Genomic DNA, 20,826 nt, shown 5'->3' on the forward strand with positions numbered 1-20,826 from the left:
TATATATATATATATATATATAGGGATACTACGCAAGTATACATATCATTATCAAGTAATATAGGACTTTTTGATTAATCCTCGAATATCAAACCCACAAGGATTGTTCACAGTATGTGATAATTAAAGTAACCAAACTTTCTACTTTAAAAACACAAATACTTAAACTATAGTTTTTTTCACAGGAATGAAATTTGAACTGTTTTTGATACTTTTAATGTTTGAAATAAAAACTTACTAAAGATAACTTGAGTTTATGTAAGAGAAAAGCACTGAATACGAAATATCTTTCTCCTTATCATGATTCTATAACCCTCCAATTTGTCCTCGTGTACTTATTTTCTTGAATACTTAAACAACTGCAAGTAGGGCTGTCAAAATGGCTCTTTACTCGCGAATAACTCATGTTCGGTTCATTAAGAAGCTTGTGTTCGGCTTGTTCACTAAGTTAACGAGTTGAACACGAACAAAGATTTGTTCGTTCGTGTTTGGCTCTAATTATCTGCAAGACTACAAAGATTTATAATCAATTAAAAGTATTAATTAAGAAAATAGAATAAAAATCATTAAATTAGATTCAATTTATGTTTTAATATAAACAACAATTTTTAAATCGTGCTCAACCCTTAATATCTTATGGCTACGTGATTAGGGGTGTCAAAACGAAATTTTGTTCGTGGACGTGAACAGCTCGTGTTCGGCTCGCTAAGCAAACAGACCGAACACAAACACACTTTTTGAGCTCGAAATTTAAACGAGCCGAACATGAGCTAAGCTTGGGCTTGCTCGTTTACATACCTAACTGCAAGCATGTTTTAAAGCTTGTCCTCATGACACAACAATTTTCCATAATACTATCATGTGATAAACAGCAACAGTGCATTTTGCACAAAGCTCGGAGCAATATCAAACACACAAAAAACATATTCTCCATGAATTTAACACAACCAAGGATGGGATATCATTCTCTTATCTCCCTTAACATGCATTTGTATAACTTCAAATTCTAACCTATATAAAAAAGTACTACTAAACAAGTCATAAGAGTTCCAGCCTGTTTTAAATCATCATCTGGAAACTACCTTTTCTTTCTGGAAAAAGTAGACAAATAAGCCGAAAAGTAGTATCATCTTCTTCGACGGAACTGAAAGTAGTTGAGTCCAGCCTCAATTGAATCATGGCCGAAAGAAAAAGATTTTTATTTGTGCACTATAATAGGGAAGCAAAGCAAGAGGTGAAGAGAAGACAATGTTGCCTTTTGAGTGGCATAGATCAGTGGAATCCAGCACAGGAGATGATTTTTATGGCCCATTCTGAAGATTTAAAGACCTTCATTCAATATCATGCTGTATGCTTTCAGTATTCAGAACATGATTACTAAATTCATTATTTTTTGTCGCACTAATTTGAAACAAAGTTTGGTTTGCTGGCCTTCTTAAGAATGATGCATTTATGTTGAATGAGAACAGTAATTATATTCTGAGAAGGTTTTCAGAAGATCTGCTTGGTGTGTGGAGAGATCCATATCCTACCAAATTATCAGGTTTCTTTTTAAAAAATGAAGTTTTTAGGTGAAATAGATTTAAAGCAAAATGAGTGGGGGGAAAAAAAAAACTGCCTCAAAATTAAATTTGGGGGGTTGGAGGGGCGATATTTCTGCTATTGATGATTTTTTAGGCTTCATTTCCGTCAACAGGCACGTGGCATAATGGAGCGATTATTCCATACGTTGATCACACGCAACTGCGTATGGTGAACCAATTACTTTTTTATTATTTTTTTTTTAAAAAAAAATTTAAACGGGGCTCACTGACACACACGTTGGGTAGGGAGGATTTTAATTGGTTCATCGTACTCATCTCTGCATTCGGTTAACGCATGCAAAGTAAAATACTTTGCCCATTGAAGAGACCTGAAACCAACCAATATTGACATATAGTATGGGAGATCATGAAGAAATCCATTTTAATTTCTACAATTTCAAGCCAGCAGAATTCAGAGTTTCAATGCAATTCACAACGTGAATTTAATTTCATCAATTTATAATTTACAAAATCATCCATTGACTTTTATGGAATATAGAAGTGAATCAGCAAAAAAAAAAAAACATGCATGAAGCAAACTAATGCATAGAGCAAAGGAAACTTTGTCAATGTACACTTGCAAGTCCACTAATATGGTGAAAACAATGGAAGGTCTTCCAAACACTAATATGGTGCAAAACAATGGAAGGTCTTCAAAACAATGGAATATAGTAATCCAAGCGAGCTGTTTAATGGCAATCAAAAATCAGTAATAGCACAATAAACATTTAATATAGCACTAATTCAATTTTGGATTACTTTTATATAGCTAATTAAGCATCACATTTCATGAAGTCTTTCAGATTAAAATTTGTCAAAAAAACTATTTTTTCACAAAGAACCAAATCTTTACTTCCTATAAATAGCAGAAGCTATATATAATGCCATTATCTATTCCTCCATATGTAAGTCTAAATCAACTTTCCATCATTAAGGTGATTTCTCAAGCACAGAAGCTAATATTTCTAACACAGAAGTCTCTGATGTCGTCAACATTACTGAATCCATCTACGATAATTTTCCTAATATTTATGTAGAGCCCGTTTGGGATAGCTTATAAGTGCGGGGGCATTTTTACACTAAACGCATAAAAGTAAATTACCATTTTGATTGTGCGTTTTGTCCGCTTATCTGAAAAAGCAGTTCCATTTTTACACTAAACGCAAGCCGCGGGTAGAACCCCACGGTCGACCCGAGGGCCGCGTTTCAGTATAAGCTGTTTATCCTAAAACACACAAGCTGCATCAAATGTATTTATAAGTAATTTTGCGACTTAATTTATCTGAAACTACCATTATTTGTATATATATTCAATCAACCTTTCACTGCCAGCAGTGCCAAAACTCTGTGTTGTAGCCAACATTTCCATGTACATAATTGCATCATTTATTGTCACGTTTGGCGCTTTATGTTTCTTTAATGAACCCATAAATGGCCTAAATATGATAGAAATTTGCTTCTACGCTGTGTCAGATTCACACAGCAACATTTATTTTTGTGTTCTATATGTGTATCAACCATTGCCTAGTACCTAAGTCTTCTTCATTTTATTGCATAGAATCTAATATTCTTTTTCAATAAATCAGAGAAAGATAATTTAGTAATTAATTTGATGGCATATTCTTATGTAAATAGGCCATGATGTAGAACCCTTACATTATAAGTATAATGTGGTGGCAACATTTGAGAAGAAAGACAAAAGAGGTGATGGGATAGATACAAATTAGAGAGGGATGCACAGATTTGAGGTAGGCAGGAGATTTTGTGTGAAAAAGGTCATTGGAAGGCAATAGATAAGTATATAAATGTCAAATTCGATTATTCAAGAATTTATGAATTTTTAATAAAATGTATATTATTTGGGAGGAGGTCTGAACATGCATGGCAATCTACGATTATTATATAATTATATACACCATCAATTTAGTTTTATTATTAATATTTACCCGATATTTTACATAAAAGGAAATTTAATTTTATTTAAATGCAAGGTGAGGATAGTAATGTGATTTTTCTGTTTATGGTGATGATGACATATGCATGGTAAGCATGCATGCAGTTGTGCACAAGAATTTTTAATTGTTTATATTAGACCTCAAAAAGGGTATGGAGGGCATAAATGAAACAGTTTATTTGGTAATTTTAAGTGTTAGTGTACTGGTGATTGAAGATACATGAGGAGTTGACTCAGTGTGTGTTTTTAGAGTTCATTAACTCATTGTGATGCAGACATTCTCATTTCACTTTTCTTGCTAGCTCTTTAAGTTCAAGAATATGATTATTATAGAGCTATAAAGATGTCTGGAGTTATGAGAATGTTGTTGTGGATTTGAGGCCAATATTAATCAATGACTCTGTGAGAGTAGTAAACCTTTATATATGAAGGAATTGGTTCCCTGTATCTTTGTAATGAAGATGTGTACATCATGGTAGGTACAAGCACCAATTTGGCTAACAAGGGGGCATAAGGTTCCTCATGAGCTCTTTTATGTGTCTCATGCTTCATGACTAGGATTGTTTGTTAATATGATCCTTCATTAATTAATTCTCCTAAAATTATGACCTTAGCATTAACTTTTGCAATATTATTGTTATGCACTTCTTACTTTATACGACAAATCATTCATTTATTGTTGCTTGTTAAAATCATATTATATTATGATAGAAATTATTATGACTTGATGTCTGGTGAAAACACCAGTGTATCTCTTATGCATTAGTTAAGTAGATAAATGAAAAAAAAAAAAAAAAGATGTGCGAGCTTCTCCTTAACTATTATAGTCTTATGTAAAAGAACTCTTATTGAGTTATTGTAGTTTGTTCAATTCCTTATGATTACTTTCAAAAATGATCATCACAATATTATTGAATTTGAATATTGCATGATAATTATGTTATATTTTTCATAATAGAACCTATATAAAATGCAAAGGATATATTTTTCTTCATATATGGATATAACTTCCTCTATTTTTTCTTCATTAATGCTGATTTTGTTAATATTATAACTTAACAAAAAAAAGTTACATTTTAAGCTAAATTATTACATCATTTGATCATATTTAAATAATTTTAAAAATTATTATGTCGATTCAACTCCCAATTCAATCCAGGTCGAATCAATGATTCGAATCTCTATTTTTTTTTCGATTAGATGTCTAAGTCCAGTTTTCAACCTTAAGTTCAAGTGTTAATATGTAAATACATAAGAATTGTTTGGTTGCATGTAAATGCACCTGATGAAAATTATTTAGACGTAAGGGTAAGCTTAATATAGAAGCATGAGATATAACTCTAACAAGAATATCCACATATTAAACATATTATAAATCAAATTAAAATTCCAATCATATATCTCAAAATAAAAACATTAGATATTTGTTCGACTAAAATAGCAGTTAAAACCTTAATTTTGCTCAGTATTTTTATACAATATAGATAATCATATTTTTATAGTATGTTATATTATTATTATTAAAATTCTTAAAACAATCAACTAAAATAACTATTTAAAACCTCAATAAATAAATTATAAAGTAAATATTAATTTCTTCTTAAGGAATGTTATTGATGTTAGGCACCACTTACAAGAAAACATTGCATCAAGACTCCGCGCGTAGCGTTACGTGCGGAGTCCAATGAAATCACGTCATGTGGCAGTGAGAAAAAAAAAAATTTGTCCGGCAACACAAGAGAATATTCCTCCCGTGTGTTATTTAGGTGTTATTGTGTGTTATTCAAGTGTTATTAATGTGTTTTAATATTATTATAACACCGAAAATATTCTCAAAACACAATAAAATCTGAATAACATACAGTAACACCTCAATAACACGGAATAACACAAGGGGAATATACCACTATATTACCTGACCCGTTCTTTTTTTACCTCCACGTGACTTGATTTCATTGGATTCCACACGTTACTCTATGTGCGAAGTACTGAAACAATATTTTTTAATCACTTACAGACAGGACTACCTTCTTTGTGGCGTCCTTGATTCATGATCAAACGATCAGAGACATTTTTAAACAACTTTTAATATTTTAAAATAATCCAGAGGCCATATAATTTTAAATTAAAAAATAAAACCCTTTCTTCTATCATCATTCATTTACAAAATTCCAAATATATCCCGACTCAATGCACAACAATATTATATAATTATGTATATTTTATATAATAATGAGTCCGAATGAACATATTGTTCTCCTCAATTACAGAGATTTGATGTCATTTGATTCGCCTTCATTTATTGAGGTGCTTCATCCAAACGGCCTTCAATAAAAGCACGTACAGCAATAAAAATAAGTAAATTTTTAAAAACGCTCAGCCAAAAAAAAAAATTCAAGGTAAAAAATTAAAACGGATATTTTGTTAGCATGTTAAAAATGAAAACCAAAATATTAAGTGATTTCATAATTCCATGAACTATAATTTCCATAAAAAAGTCATGAAAAACATAAATAAATAAATTATCATGTGATTCCCAACAATACCTTTGAAGGTCTATTCAAAAATGGGCTATTCGAAACATCAGGACTCATAACATAAAGCTATATTCGGAGTTCACTGATATGCGGACACGTGAATGTGAGAAAAATAAAAAAAAAATCGTTTTAGCGCAGGAAAATATTCCTCTCGTGTTTTTTCACATTACTCAAATGTTATTGTGGTGATATTCATGTGTTATTATGTTGTGAGAATATTCCCGGTGTTATAATAACACAATAACACATCAATACCACCATAATAATATCTGAATAACGCAGAATAACACAGGAGGATTATTCTCCTGTGTTACCGGGCTGAATCACAAAAAACAGTGTGAGTTTCTTCGAAGCCACATGTTCACATATCAGTGGACTCCGAAGCTCTACGTTAAGAGTCCTGATGTTATATTTTTCCCAAAAACACGAGCAAGAATTATTACTATTTTTCAAATTTTTTGAAATTTAACTGGCAAATTTATAGTAAAGCCGCATTTCAAAAAATATTTGAGTTTTATAAATATAGAAATCATAATCTAAGGGTTAGATTTGGTTTTTGTTTTTAATTTTTTGTTAAATGGTTCTGGAAAAATTAAAAGTATTTTAAACAAATAGAAACTCTTTCGCAGTTGGATGAACATTTTGACATGAAAAAATTGGATGCTTTAGGGAGTTCATAACTTAGCACTGTTTTCAAGTTAATCTATTTGTGAGAACACAACAATTGATGCACATTTTGACATGTAGCCAAAATCTAGCAATCAACAATGTTACTTCAGCTAGAAAGCTTGTTTACAGAAAAAAGGACGATGAAATGATTGCAATGTGAAGAAGCTTCGAGGCAGCTTGTGGAATTCAAAATCAATATTAGTTAATAGCTGCTTTCAATCAAATGGAGTTGAAAAAACTGCATTAGTTTTCAAAATAAAAAAGTTATAGCTTCATGTGACCATATGATCCCTAAACATCACCACATGCAATACTTCTAATCAATGTGACTGCTAATTGTAAGATTTTCATTGTCTTTTTCAACTAACAACAAATCGATTACATGCTTGACAAACGATACAAGCAGAGAACGCTTAATGGAAGGTGACCGTTAATACTGTTAAGAAAGCAGGCTATTTATAGACTGTTGCGCACCATAGCCTCAAGCACAACGCAAACTTAAATTATAAAGTATTGAACAATTTTCACACCTGAATTTCTATATTTTGTTTGGATGGATGGTGTGATGCGTGAAAGTGATGTAGCTATGTTACATTATGGTCCATAGATTCCATGAGCAATTTAAGGTTCAACTCAATGAACCCTTCTTTCTCTATTCCATTCATTCTTGTTGCTTCTGCATGAATTGTTATGCATATTTAATAATGTTCTTTAATGCAAATACAATATGTTCTTTCTAGACTACATTTTTATTATTTTGTAATACATATTCATCTAGGGACTCTTTGATATGAAATATTTAGAATTAGAATTTTTGGGGCGTTTGATTTGATGTAAAGCAAACGTCATGCTATTTTGAATTCAACAAGCACAATATTATCAGTACACTCAAAATTTGCCCTAAGTCGAGGAAAAAAGCTCTAACTGCAGCAGCATCTCTCGAGTCATAGAACAATAAGATTTCATAGCTAGCTTCCTAACTCTTTAGCTGATTGTCAAATCGAGAGCAAAATTCTAACAACCACAACTCTCAACATTAGACACTTCATCTCTTCTTCTACATTATCTTCAAGCAATGTAATTTTTAATCTATCACTTCTGATAAAGATGGGTTATTCGCATAACGAGAATTGATGCAAATACTTGTTGTTTGCCATCTATTCTCTCTCTTTTTTTTATGAGAATCGATGCAAGAGATCTTCATCTCTATGTAACCAAGAAAAAAATATTCTTACTTGCCCTTTGAAATCCGGTTGTATTACACTAATATGATTTTCTTTTGTTAGTAATAATATCAATTTTGATAATCTCATGAATTAAATTTTATTTTTATCAAAATCTATCTGACATAATTTTCTTTCAGCTTAAAAAAATACATAAAAGGCCAATCTGTTTTAGACAATTTTAACTAAATGATTAAAGAATAATGATAAGAATATGAATGTCATTTCAACTTTAATAACAATTTACCTAGCTATCGAGAAAATTTGGATATGTGACATAAATGAAGCGTGTATTCACATGTGATGTGAAAATAGATGAATCGCTACATGATGATGAAGATCATTTGTCTATCCAAATATTTTCTGCAATGAGACAGTTAGATTAAAATCATCAAAAAGTCATCAAAAAGTCTGTGGTTTATGCTATTGCAAAATATTATATTTGTATTATTGCACGATGTAGGAATTGAAAGTAAGAAATATAAACTTAAGCAAAATATATAACTTCAAACGTATCTTGAATTTCAATTTAATTGTATCAATATGAAGTGAATGCGGAGAGCACTTTTTAGATTATGCAACTTAAGGTGCATAAAAGATTGTTTGAAGACACATTCTATATACTCATTAAAGAATAAGTTACTATCCTACTGCATATGCTAAAGTAAACTATTCATAGTCGTATCAATTAATTTAATTTTTAAAATTTCAATGAATAACTAATGAGCAACTAAATGTTGGAATACATGTTATATGAGAGTTGTCATATAGATTGCTCGAGCTACCACAACTCCACAATCCATATAAAATAATAAGTTCATGCCTTTTGTCTATGTAAAATCATGCCTCATGCATGAGAAAATAAAACTTTTTAAGGGACATTCAAAGTTTGCCCGAAGTTCAGCAAAAAAGAAATACACCGAACTCACAATTCAAGGGACAAGAGAAGCCCTAACGACAACATCTCTCGAGTCATAAAACAATATGATTTCATAGCTAACTTCCTAACTCTATAGTCGATTGCCATAATTTTTCAACCCCTACCCTAGAATCGAGAGCAGACTCCTGTGTAATAGCCACAACTCTGAGCGTTAGACACTTCATCCCTTCTTCGACATTTTCTTCAACTAATGTGTTAATTGTTCTATTAATTCTGATAGTGATGGGTGGGTTATTCAACTAGCAAGCTTCTTAATAAGTTGGAGACTGCTTTGTTCCAATTTCTAATAGCAAATGATAGTTATGTTACCATCTAGTCTCTTTTCTCTTAATGAGATTTGATACAAAAAATTTTCATCTCAATGTAACAAAGAAGAATAACATTCTTATTTGCCCTTTGAAATCCTATTGTATCACACTAATATTTTTTTTTTTGTTAGTAATAAAATCATTTTAATAATCTCATGTATTATAATTTATTTTTATCAAAATCTATTTGACATAATTTTCTTTCTTCTTAAATACATTCGTAGAAGGCCAATCTCTTTTAGACAATTTTAAGTAAATGATTGAAGTATAACGATAAGAATATGATATCATTTCATTTTTAATTAATAATAATTTAACTACCTTTTGAGAATAATTTAACTACCTTTTAATTAATAATAATTTAACTACCTTTTGAGTAAATAATCGAAGCGTGTATTCACATGTGATGTGAAAATAGATGAATGGATACATGATGATGAAGATAATTTGTCTATCCAAATAATTTATGTGATGAGACAAAGTTAGATTAGAATCATCCAAAAGTCTGTGGTCAATGCTACTGCAAAAAATATTATATATCTATTATTGCACGATATAGGAATATATAACTTCAAAAGTATCTCATCAAACTATATCTTGAATTTCATTTTAATTGTATCGATCTGAAGCAAATGCGAAGAGCACTTTTTAGACCATGCAAATTAATGTGCATAAAGAAATTGTTTGAAGACACATACTATGTATTCATTAAAGAATAAGTTATTATCTTATTGCATACACTTGGTAAACTATTCGTAATCGAGTCATTTAGTTTAATTTTTAAAATTTCAAAGAATAATTAATAAGCAGTTGAATGTTGGAATTAGGGCTGTCAAAAAAGCTCATTGTTCGCGAACAGCTCGTGTTCGGCATGTTAAATAGCTCGTGTCCGGCTCGTTCTTTAAGTAAATGAGCCGAACACAAATAATTTTTTAAAGCACGAATTATAAACGAGCAGAACATGAACCCTTTCTTTGCTCGTGTTTGGCTCGTATCAGCTCGAAATAAAAAAAAAGTATACATATTATATATATTATTTATATAAGAATATTATATATATATTTATATCTAAGTTAAAATCATAACAGTTTGTGTAGTCATATGGTTCTGCATCTTCTATTGCACAGAGTTGGTGCATGTTCGAATTCAACACTCAACATCTTTTTTTTTTAATTAATTTTAACGAGTCAATTTCGAGCCGAACACGAACAAGAATATTTAAATCGAGCTGAACACAAACACATAGTTCACGAGTCAAGCCTAAGTACGTTCAAGCTCAACTCGTTACAACCCAGTTGAAATACATATTAGAGTTACGTCATATACATTAATCAAGTTACCACTACTCCGCACTCCACATAAAAATAAAATAAAGTAATAAGTTAATGCCTTTTTTAAAATACAATCATACATCATGCATGAGAAAAAAAAAACATTATAATTTACAACATTTATCTAAATAGAATGCACACCAAAGTGAAGAGTACTCAAGGAGTATGAATCCCATACATAGAGTATAAAAATCATATCGAAGCAAAAAAGTACTCGCAACAAATGTAATTCAAATGGGGGTTAACATGTGTTCTAATCATATGAGAGGATTCAACACATGATGAACTGTTCTCAGAAATGTAACAGAAAAATCTAATAGCTGACAAATTCCAAGAAGTACAAAAGCTAACCCTACATAAAATCTATCACCACATCGTGCCACCAGTTATCATTTAAAGGAGTTTAGTAAAATGAGACTCAAATAGAAAAGAACTATTTAATCTTCACTTTCCACAATAAGCATAACTACGAATTGTACATTTGATTCATTAAAATTGATTTGTAATTACAGATAGCAACCTTAATTTTCTTTGGAAATCTAAGTTGATATTTTTCTTATTTAATGCATATTACATAGCTTGATTTTGTGGAAATACATGAAAAAAAAATGTTATTAAAAACATTAAAATTTCATTTTTATAATGTAGCTTAACTTTGTAAAATATTTGCATCATTTTATGAAATATATCATTTTCTATAGGTACAAGTCTTTCATATTTTTTTACATGGAGTTATACATTGAAAAAAAAAAAAATGCATGAAAAAATATATGTTATTAAAATATATGTTATTAGACAAATTAGAATCTCATTTTTATAATGTAGCTTAATTTTGTAAAATATTTGCATCTTTTATGAAAGACGTCCTTTTTTATAAGTAGAAATCTTTCATCATTTCTTTAATAGAATTATACATTCAAATATAATGTTATAAATATACATACATGCATCTTATATTTAAACACAAATTAGTAAGATGTTATTTATTATTTATATAAGTGATGTGTACATAACAATTAACTGCTACATCTATTTCTTATAAGAATAAGAAAATCTTTTATGAAGCACAAAACTTAACTAGATAATTAGGTCATTACAAATAATATCTAAATATATCAATTTAAATAACCAAAGACCTCATGACTTTAAAGTTGATGTTTATAAAAGTGTTAATCAAAAATTTAAAATAAATTTGTAAAATAAGGTATAGATGAGTAATGAGATGAGTAATGATAAAATCACATTTAACATCAGCAAACTATATAGAATCATATTTAAGATATAAAATAAATATATAGGGTATATTGCGATGAAGGTATAAAACCAATATTTATTATTTAAGAGGAATATATATTTTATATCTAACTACATTTTCTATTGGAGTTTCTTTTCAATAAATCACATACTAAAATAAATATAATGTTTTGTATGCATTGTGTTATAAGCTTTATAGAATATCTCAATCACAAATTACATGAAGTTAGAAAAGTTTTCTGATGAAGAACATGATTTTGGAAATTGGGCTAAGTAGAATTTTGTCAAACTATATTTACACTCAACAAATAAAATTTGATATTTTGAAAACCATATTTTTTGTATTCTGGCATATATGCAGTACAACCCATTAAATGACCTAATATAGACATTAAATAAAATTACACATGAAATGTTACATCCACTTTTTTCTAAGATGTGTCCCAAAAAAAAAGGAATAAGAGATTTATTATCGATCAAATTATCCACAGATACATTGTTATAATAGTTGATAGTATAGCTCAAATTTTTAATGCAATTAAAAATATAATAAGAGCCTCCAAAGAAGAAAAATATCCACTAAACTCATGACAAAATTATAAAATATATTTCAAAATTCTCAAAGAACATGTTAGGAAGTACTTTAAACTTATAATAAATTTATAACTTTCAACTACATATGTTAGGAAGCACTTTAAACTTATAATGTATTTATAACTTTCAACAAATTTATCTTACTATGTTAAGTTATTATTACTTTGTATAATTCAAACTGTTTCTCTAATAGATAAATGCAATTATTCTTGTTCGATATTTATATTCTGTTAAATGTGTTTTGGACTTCTGAAAAAAATGAACTATTTGCTAAGTCAAAAATTGAACTTATTGTAAACTTAAAATCAACATATTTAGTTTAATAATTAATTGAAATAATAAGATAGAAAAAGTTGTACCATTTGAAATGCTTGTTATTATATCATTTCTTGCATTAGTTTGAATTATAAGATTTGCAAATTAAATTTTGAATTGAAATTGATATATTTGTGTCAAAAAAACAAAATTTTGTATGCCCTTTTTAATTTTTACATGTGACTACTTTTTAATTAAATATTCCTCTCTCCTCCCCTATCAATGTAAACTATTATTTTGGCTACACAACATAGATCATCATTCCGAGATAACTGTGTTTTTTAATCTATTTTATAATGACTGATTATACAATTCACCCAATCTTACAAAATATTATCAAGTATAAATTTAAAATATATACAATTCACTAAGAACATAGGTTATTATTTGATTAATAAGATTTTCATTATAATCAAGACAATAAAAACTTTATTTTATATGCACTTCAAACCACCTAAGGTAAAAACTGTTATGATGATTCTTATATAAATAATTTAGATTTCTATTACATAATTTATTTGTTGGTCAAGGAGATTATAATACTTTATACCTCTTAAAGAGCATTCCATGTAAACTACAACAATATTTGATTAGATTTCAGACTTTGATAGATGAAAAAAATAATTTTTTAGCTACCAAGAAAGTTGTCTCTCAATGAATGTTGATAACTCAATCCATTTATCCCATGAATACATAAAATACTTCAAATGCTCAACAATTCAACATAATTAGTATTAGAATTTCTAATATATGCAAAAAGTAAAAACGATTGCAAAAAAAAAAAAAAAAGTGGCTAAAGTAAAAAAAAAACACACAAAAATGTTTTTTATTTTTACTTTTCAAAGTGATTCAAAATATGCAATTCCATCAAAAAATTAGTTATGTCCAAAATAATATTAATTGTAATTTGGTTTCATGACAATTGTTAAAGCTCTAACTTATAAAGTAGAGATTAAAGAAACGAAAAACGTGAAAGTTATGAAAAATTGTGAAATACACAAAAGTTGTAAAAAAAAATTTAGTAACTTTGTAATGAGACCAAAATCATGCAATTTCATAAAGAATTTGGCAAATTATATAAAAAAAAAGTATCTTAAGACTAGTTTTCTATTCTTCATATTCATTTTCTATCTCTTTGTGAAAAAGATAGGCTATCAAGTTAAAATTAGAGAAAATTAACAACACGAGATGTGCAAATATTTCTCAACTTTTCAACAAATCAAAATCATGCAATCTCATTAAAAAATGAGCATATTATACCAGAAAAAAAAGCGTAGTATCGAATTTTCCAATTTTTATTTGCCCTTTGTAATGTTTGAAAAATATATCTTATGACATCAAAATTAAAAAAAAAATTGATAACATAAAAATAGTAGAAACTTTACCAACAATATCAAAATAGTATAATTCATAAAATGAGCAAGTTATTTGAAAAATGACAAGATTAAGTCAAATTTTCTGCTATCCATATTCATTTTTTGTTTACCTAATCACAAATGTATAATCTTTTTAATGATCAAATCATACCACTCCATAGATTGTGCTACATCTACACCAATCTCTACAAAAACTATGATATACTTGTCATCCAACTTTATTTGTTAAACATCAAATACCTTTTAATATTTTTCCGGCTTAGCCTAATCTCCAATGGCATGTCCATCATCATAAATCTTTCTAAACTCGGTGTAATTTGCAATAGGAATATTTAATAAAGTTATAGCTTTAAGAAAATCTTATACCACAATGTGTAAGGATGACTTATTTTATTATTTGATTTCTCCAAAATCTTTTTTGAATAGAAGCAGTACTTAGATATAAAATACATACTACTAACTCATCAATATATTTTTTTTTAACTTTCATCGCAGTATGTTCTAGATATTTCTTCAAATAATGGATATGATTCTGTATTGTTTGTTGGTTTTGAATCTGATTATTACATTGCTAAGTCGTAATTTTAATATCAAATTTATCTTTCAATTTAAAAGCTTATATAGCAATTGATTATTATGTCTCCATCACTCCAACAAATAGCAGGTAACATGTAAAAATTTTAAGTTCAGATTTAAAAAAACATAAATGTATATATATATATATATATATTATATATATATATATATATATATATATATATATATATATTTGAACATAGAATAGTATGTCAAAAAATGAAAAAACTGCACACAAAAATGCATGTCATTAAAAAAAAAATGCAAAATGTTTTACAAAAACAATCTACATTAAGATTACAATAATGAGACTTTTTTGTCTGATAGCCAACAGGTGGAATCACATGGCTATAGCAATCAAGCCTTTTATCTTCAATCACTCGTGAGAATCATCTAGCAAAATTTTATACCTCTTTTGAGCTTGATACCTTCAATCTCACTCATCTTCTAAGAAACTGAAGACGTCTCCATCTTTAGTTAATATTTCAGATACATAATATACAACAACAACAACAACATCTAAGACTTTATCCCACTAAATGGGGTCAGATATATGAATCCTTTTTCTCCATTGTGTCCTATTGAGTGTCATATTTTCATTTAATTCAAATAAATTAAGATCATTTTTTATACAAGATGCCCAAGTTTTTTTTGGTCTACATCTACCTTTCTTAACATAAGTCAAATCTAAGACTTTTACTCTACTAGCTGGATCATCAGATGATCGACGTTTAATGTAATCAAATCATCTAAGACAACTCTCTCTAAACTTGACTGCCATTAGAGCTACACCAATCCTTCCATTCACAGATACATTCATTTTGCATTTTGTCTCTAAGTGTCAAGCCACTCATCCACCTAAGCATTCTCATATCAGCAACACTTAACTTAGTTTTACTTAGTTTTATAGTTTTATGCTTCTTTTTTATAGGCCAACATTTTGCACCGTAAAGCATTACAAGTCTCACCAAAACCTTATAAATTTTTGTTTTAAGTCTAAGCAATACTTTTCTATCACAAAATAGACCTGATGCAATCCTCCACTTTAACCATTCAACTTGAATTCTACTAATAGAATCCCTATCTATATCAAAATTACTTTGAACAACAGACCTAAGATATCTAAAATATTTAATCATTTTAATTATTTGATCACACATTGTCAAAACTCTGTTATCATAACTAATACTACTAAAATTGCATTCCATATATTTAGTTTTAAATGAAGTTAAATGAAGGTCTTTAGACTCTAAATTAGACCTCCATAATTTAAGATTTTCCTAAACTCTTTCTTTAGTCTTATCCATAAGAATGATATCATTAGAGAAAAGCATACACTAAGGTGCATCCTGTGTAAATGTCCAGTAAATGCATCCATAACTAAAGCAAAAAGATAGTCTTAAAATAGATCCAAAATGTAATCCAACTGAAATAGAAAAATACTGGTCAATCCTCTTTCTGTTCGAACAAAAGTAACAACTCTTGTATATATCTTTAATAACTTGAATATCTAAGTTTTTTTCTAGATCAATAATATTTCTCTTTCAAACCTTTCAATAAATGTATAACTTCCATAGTAGACTTGTCTGACATAAATCCTAACTGATTATGAGAGATCTCTGTATCACATCTTTAACCTATATTCAATTACTCTCTCCCGTTATTTTAAAGTATTACACGTTAACTTAATTCCTCTATAATTTTGCACAGTCTTGTGCATTCCCTTTATTCTAAAAAAATAGGGGCCAAAATACTCTTCCTCCATTCCTCAATATTAATGTAATGCTTTCAAGTACTTTTAGTTTTGAAAAAAATATTAAAAAATTAGTTAGCTAAGAAACTGTCAAATCTCCAAAATATTTCGACACTTCTATTGGGATATCATCCAGTTCTATTATTTTTCCACCTTTAGTTCTCTTTTAAGCTTCCTGAATTTAAATTTAACTGTTGAGACGTAAAAATAAAAAGTTTTATTATTAAATGATATTAAGATCACTGAGGCCAATCGTATTTTCCAAAACTTCATTCAAAAGTTTATTAAAATATCTCACCCACCTATATTGAATATCTTCCTCTGAGAAAAACACTTTTTATATTAATCTTTAATAAACTTGAATTAATTTTTTACTTTTTTTTCTTTGTTTTGTTAGTTTATACAAAAATTTTTCATCCACTTTAGTATTTAATCTATTACAAAGATCACTAAAAAAAAAATTCTTAGCATCACAATTTGTTCTCTAAGACTTCTTAAGGGCTACCTTATATTTTTTTTTTCTAATTCTCTAAGCTTTATATTTAAATCAATTTTTACAACAAAACTTCTTAATATTATTCCACCAACTATTTCTATTTATAAAAACTTTTTTTTTTGATTCAAATGTTTATTTTGTCACTTATTTAATAGTATTTTTTAACCTTATTTCACATAGAATTAGTTTCTTTATGAACATCTCAAATCTTGAAAAAGTATACTCATAAAAATAATTTTAGTTGTATTTTTAAGTGCTCTTTGCTAATTTTATGACAATATTTCATTGTGTTTTTTTATCTTTCAGCACATCTTAAAAGCCATAACTGATAATCGATGTTAGTACTTAAATTTTCACATAGAATGATATTTACATTCTCGATGGTTTTTTTTCTCATAAGAAAATAATCACACTGTGAATATAGTTCTACCTTCTTCATTAATCACTCAAAAACCGTAGCCGCTGTGAATATTTCTAAAATATTTTACCACTCTATCAACATGTCCATTTAAATCAACCCCAATTAAAATTATTTCTTCGGGAGGTATCATTTGTATTAATTCTTCTAATTCATTCTGAAATGTTTCTTTTGAACCTACTTCTAAACTTACTTCAGGAGCCTAAGCATTTATAACATTACAAATCTTAATATCACCAATAATAATTAGGGCTATAATTCTATCGCCAATTCCAGTAATTGGAGATAGAATTGGATTTCAAAAAAAAAGTTCAACTTGGATTCCAAAAAAATAACTTTCATACTTTATAATTGCAAAACGGTTCTTTAATGAACAAAATGCATACTAAATATTGTGTGCAACAATGAATATCAAAAATTAAATAGCTCTTTGCTATTTACAAGTTTGACAGCAATAAAAACTCATCTATGTTAACTTGCGATGAAATATGGGGATATAAAACTTTGCTAGTAAAATACTCAAAATCAATTAAATAATATTTACCTGTGATGCTTAATAAAATTAATTTTATGAAGACTATTGCGGTTGCGTATTAAATTTTACGCAACCAACTTTTGTATCTTCCAAAATACGTAACAAAGCAATTAGATCATTTAATCAATTTCTGAAGACATTCACATTACATGTTGAACCCTCTCAACTGGCTAGAACATGCACACCTTAAATTGAAATCCATCGTTGTTAGAACATTTGATTTCTGCATGATTTTTTTACTCTATATCGGAACACATGCTGGATCTATAGCATCAAATATAATCATCTATTCTAAAACCAAATTAAATGTTCAAATGCGAAAAAAAATATTTTCAAACATAAGAATGATCATACCTTGAAAAAAGTACAATTATACTATCTTTTTTTATATCTTATATAGAGTTTGGAGCAGTAATAGTTTAGTCAATTCAGGATGCCACTCTTTTATAACATATATTCCAACATTCAAGTATCTATAATAATTTTCCCAAATATCTAAAAATTAAATCTAGTAACCCGATTATGAATATTATGCTTGAGTATATGTAATAACATAGCAACTTATTTTTTAACGTGAACATGAATTGAATTTTAAAAGATATGTCATGGAAATTGACATGAAATACAGTCAAAAATAAATTTTAAGATATAACATAAAGAGATAATTAATGTTGTATATTTTCATCAGGATTACACTTTCACTTTCAGCACCGATCTCTTATAATAATATAAATATAATATTAATTGCAACAATAATGACGGGATGGAGTGCTAAGCATTTATGAATTTGCTCTGTCATCATAGAAGTTATTTGAATGGGACAACTGATCTTCATTGTTATGTAATCATTCATCTATCTTCACATAACATTTTAATACACTTCATGCAAGTTGCATATCCAAAATTTTGGAACAAAAAAAAAAAAAAAATTTATTGCTGGAAACATTTTAATGAAAATAATGAAATTATATTTGAGTTCTTATTGTAATACATTTAACCATTTTATCATAATTGTATACAAGAAAAGATCAACGTTTGCGTAATTATTTTAGTTAGAAGAAAATTATATTAAATAATTTTCACAAAAAAATGTAACACAAGATGCTATCAAAATGAGATTATAATTACCCTAAAAATATCAAGTATAACACAATTGAATTTTACAAGACATGTCATGATATTTTTTTTCTTAATTACACTAAAATAGCGATCCATTGCATCGGATCTCAACCAAAAAAATAGATGACAGAATAAGAAGCCATCTGCTACAAAAAAAAAATTAGAAGTTAACGTTGATGGGTTAAGAAGATTGTTTTATAAGGAGCCAAACACTAACAAAAATGACAATAAAAAGCATGTTAGCGAAAGAAGACGTCCAAGAAGGAATGGAGAAAGACAACGTTCAAAAATGTGGCTACTACATGAGTTTTGCCTTCGATTTTAGAGTAATCAAGGGCAGATTACAATAAAAGTTAGGGCTCCTCTCCAAAATAGCAAGCTCGAAATAGAAATTGGGCATGCACCCAAGTACACAAGATAAAAAGGAGGAGAATGAGAGCATGAGTTATGCATGTTGAATTTCTTTTTTGTTCGATTTTGAGCAACTTTGAATGCAAGAAAACTACGATATTTGATCCATTCAAAATACTTTTAAGAAAAAAAAAGTTTATTTTACATCTAATCAAACATTTGAAATTATGATACATGCTATATTATACACACTAAATATTTCAAACTAAACAACCTTATGTCAAAAATAATAGCATTTGATCAGGTTTTCTACCAAAAATTCATATTGTTTATTTGTGAAAACTACAGTTTATTAAGTCGAAATTGGAAAAAATTTAGAAAAAAAGGATGTAAAAAATTTTGTTAGCTTTTCAACAACACCAAAAATCATTAAATTTCATCAAAGAATAAGAGAATTATGTCAAAAATAACAGCATTGGATCAGATTTTTCAGTTTACTTTATAAATAATCAAACAACCTTTATAAGTCAAACAACCCCTAAGTATTCAAACTACATTGTTTTTTCTTTTACTGTACATGCATCTAATCATACAGAAAAAATAATTATTACGTATTTACTTTACTTTACGGGCAACCAAATAACCAATGAGTATCATTAATATACTATAATCTGATTACTCTGCATTCCTTTTAAGCAAACCCAAACAGCCCTAATTACGCTACATTAATTTTATCAATATTTACAATAAATGCTCAGAACACATAAATTTATTTTCATACTTCATATCCAGTCTCACTAAAATAATCATCACTCCACTCTTCCTAATTTATCATTACCCCTTAACTTAATTATTATTGAATTATATATTTCGAAATAACCAAATGTGTACACAATGCAATTATAATTTACTAAATTAACACAAGTAATTTTATCATTTAATGCTTAAAAAGAAATTTTGAATAAGCATAAGTAAATCACATTTAATTAAAAGAACTGCCAGTTCAATGGCTGACAAAATTAGAAATGGCTCAGTCTATCAGATAGGTCCCAAAGCCTGAAACTGGATATAACTTCAGTAAATCACATGAAAATCAGAACGACAAGCCTGGTGGTCTACCTCCAGTGAACAACAGACCAGGCCTGGAAAGCTTAAGCCAGTCTACTTTACCACGTGACACAAGGCTTAATGAAAACTTACCAAACAGAAGAATCTACGGGTTTATAAGAAAAGGCATAAGAATTAAAGAAACACAATATACTAATATTAGTTACGAAAATCATCTGAATGATGAGTAACCTTATTCCAACTATTCCAATTTATAGCTACAATCATTACCGATAACAAATATACCAAATAACTAATCTTAGAAGACATTGCAAACCCTTCGAGAACAAAAAAAAACCAAAAAACAAAAAGAACTTACGGGTTATTGGTTCATTGAGAACTTTTCTTCCATTGCCTCTTTTTAGTTCCAGTGAAATTTTCTAACTA

The 20,826-nt window shown here is 28.4% G+C and overlaps 1 protein-coding gene across 5 annotated transcripts in view; it reads right to left on the reverse strand.

Annotated features, from left to right (window-relative positions):
* Positions 1 to 1,153: 1,153 nt before the first annotated feature.
* The window catches only part of LOC110028518 (E3 ubiquitin ligase PQT3-like), a 76,141-nt gene continuing 56,468 nt past the window's right edge, over positions 1,154 to 20,826 (reverse strand). For 2 of the 5 annotated variants that reach the window (XM_020730412.1, XM_020730413.1), the window contains one exon: positions 19,858 to 20,823. The gene's annotated coding sequence lies outside the window, so the exon portion shown is untranslated. Of the gene's footprint in view, positions 1,314 to 2,215; positions 2,269 to 5,796; positions 5,863 to 19,857; positions 20,824 to 20,826 lie in introns of those variants that run through there. The other 3 variants (XM_020730409.1, XM_020730411.1, XM_020730410.1) reach the window with 3 other exon arrangements.

The sequence above is a fragment of the Phalaenopsis equestris genome, unplaced genomic scaffold, assembly GCF_001263595.1.
Source record: "Phalaenopsis equestris unplaced genomic scaffold, ASM126359v1 Scaffold000513, whole genome shotgun sequence".
NCBI classification, from domain to species: domain Eukaryota; kingdom Viridiplantae; phylum Streptophyta; class Magnoliopsida; order Asparagales; family Orchidaceae; genus Phalaenopsis; species Phalaenopsis equestris.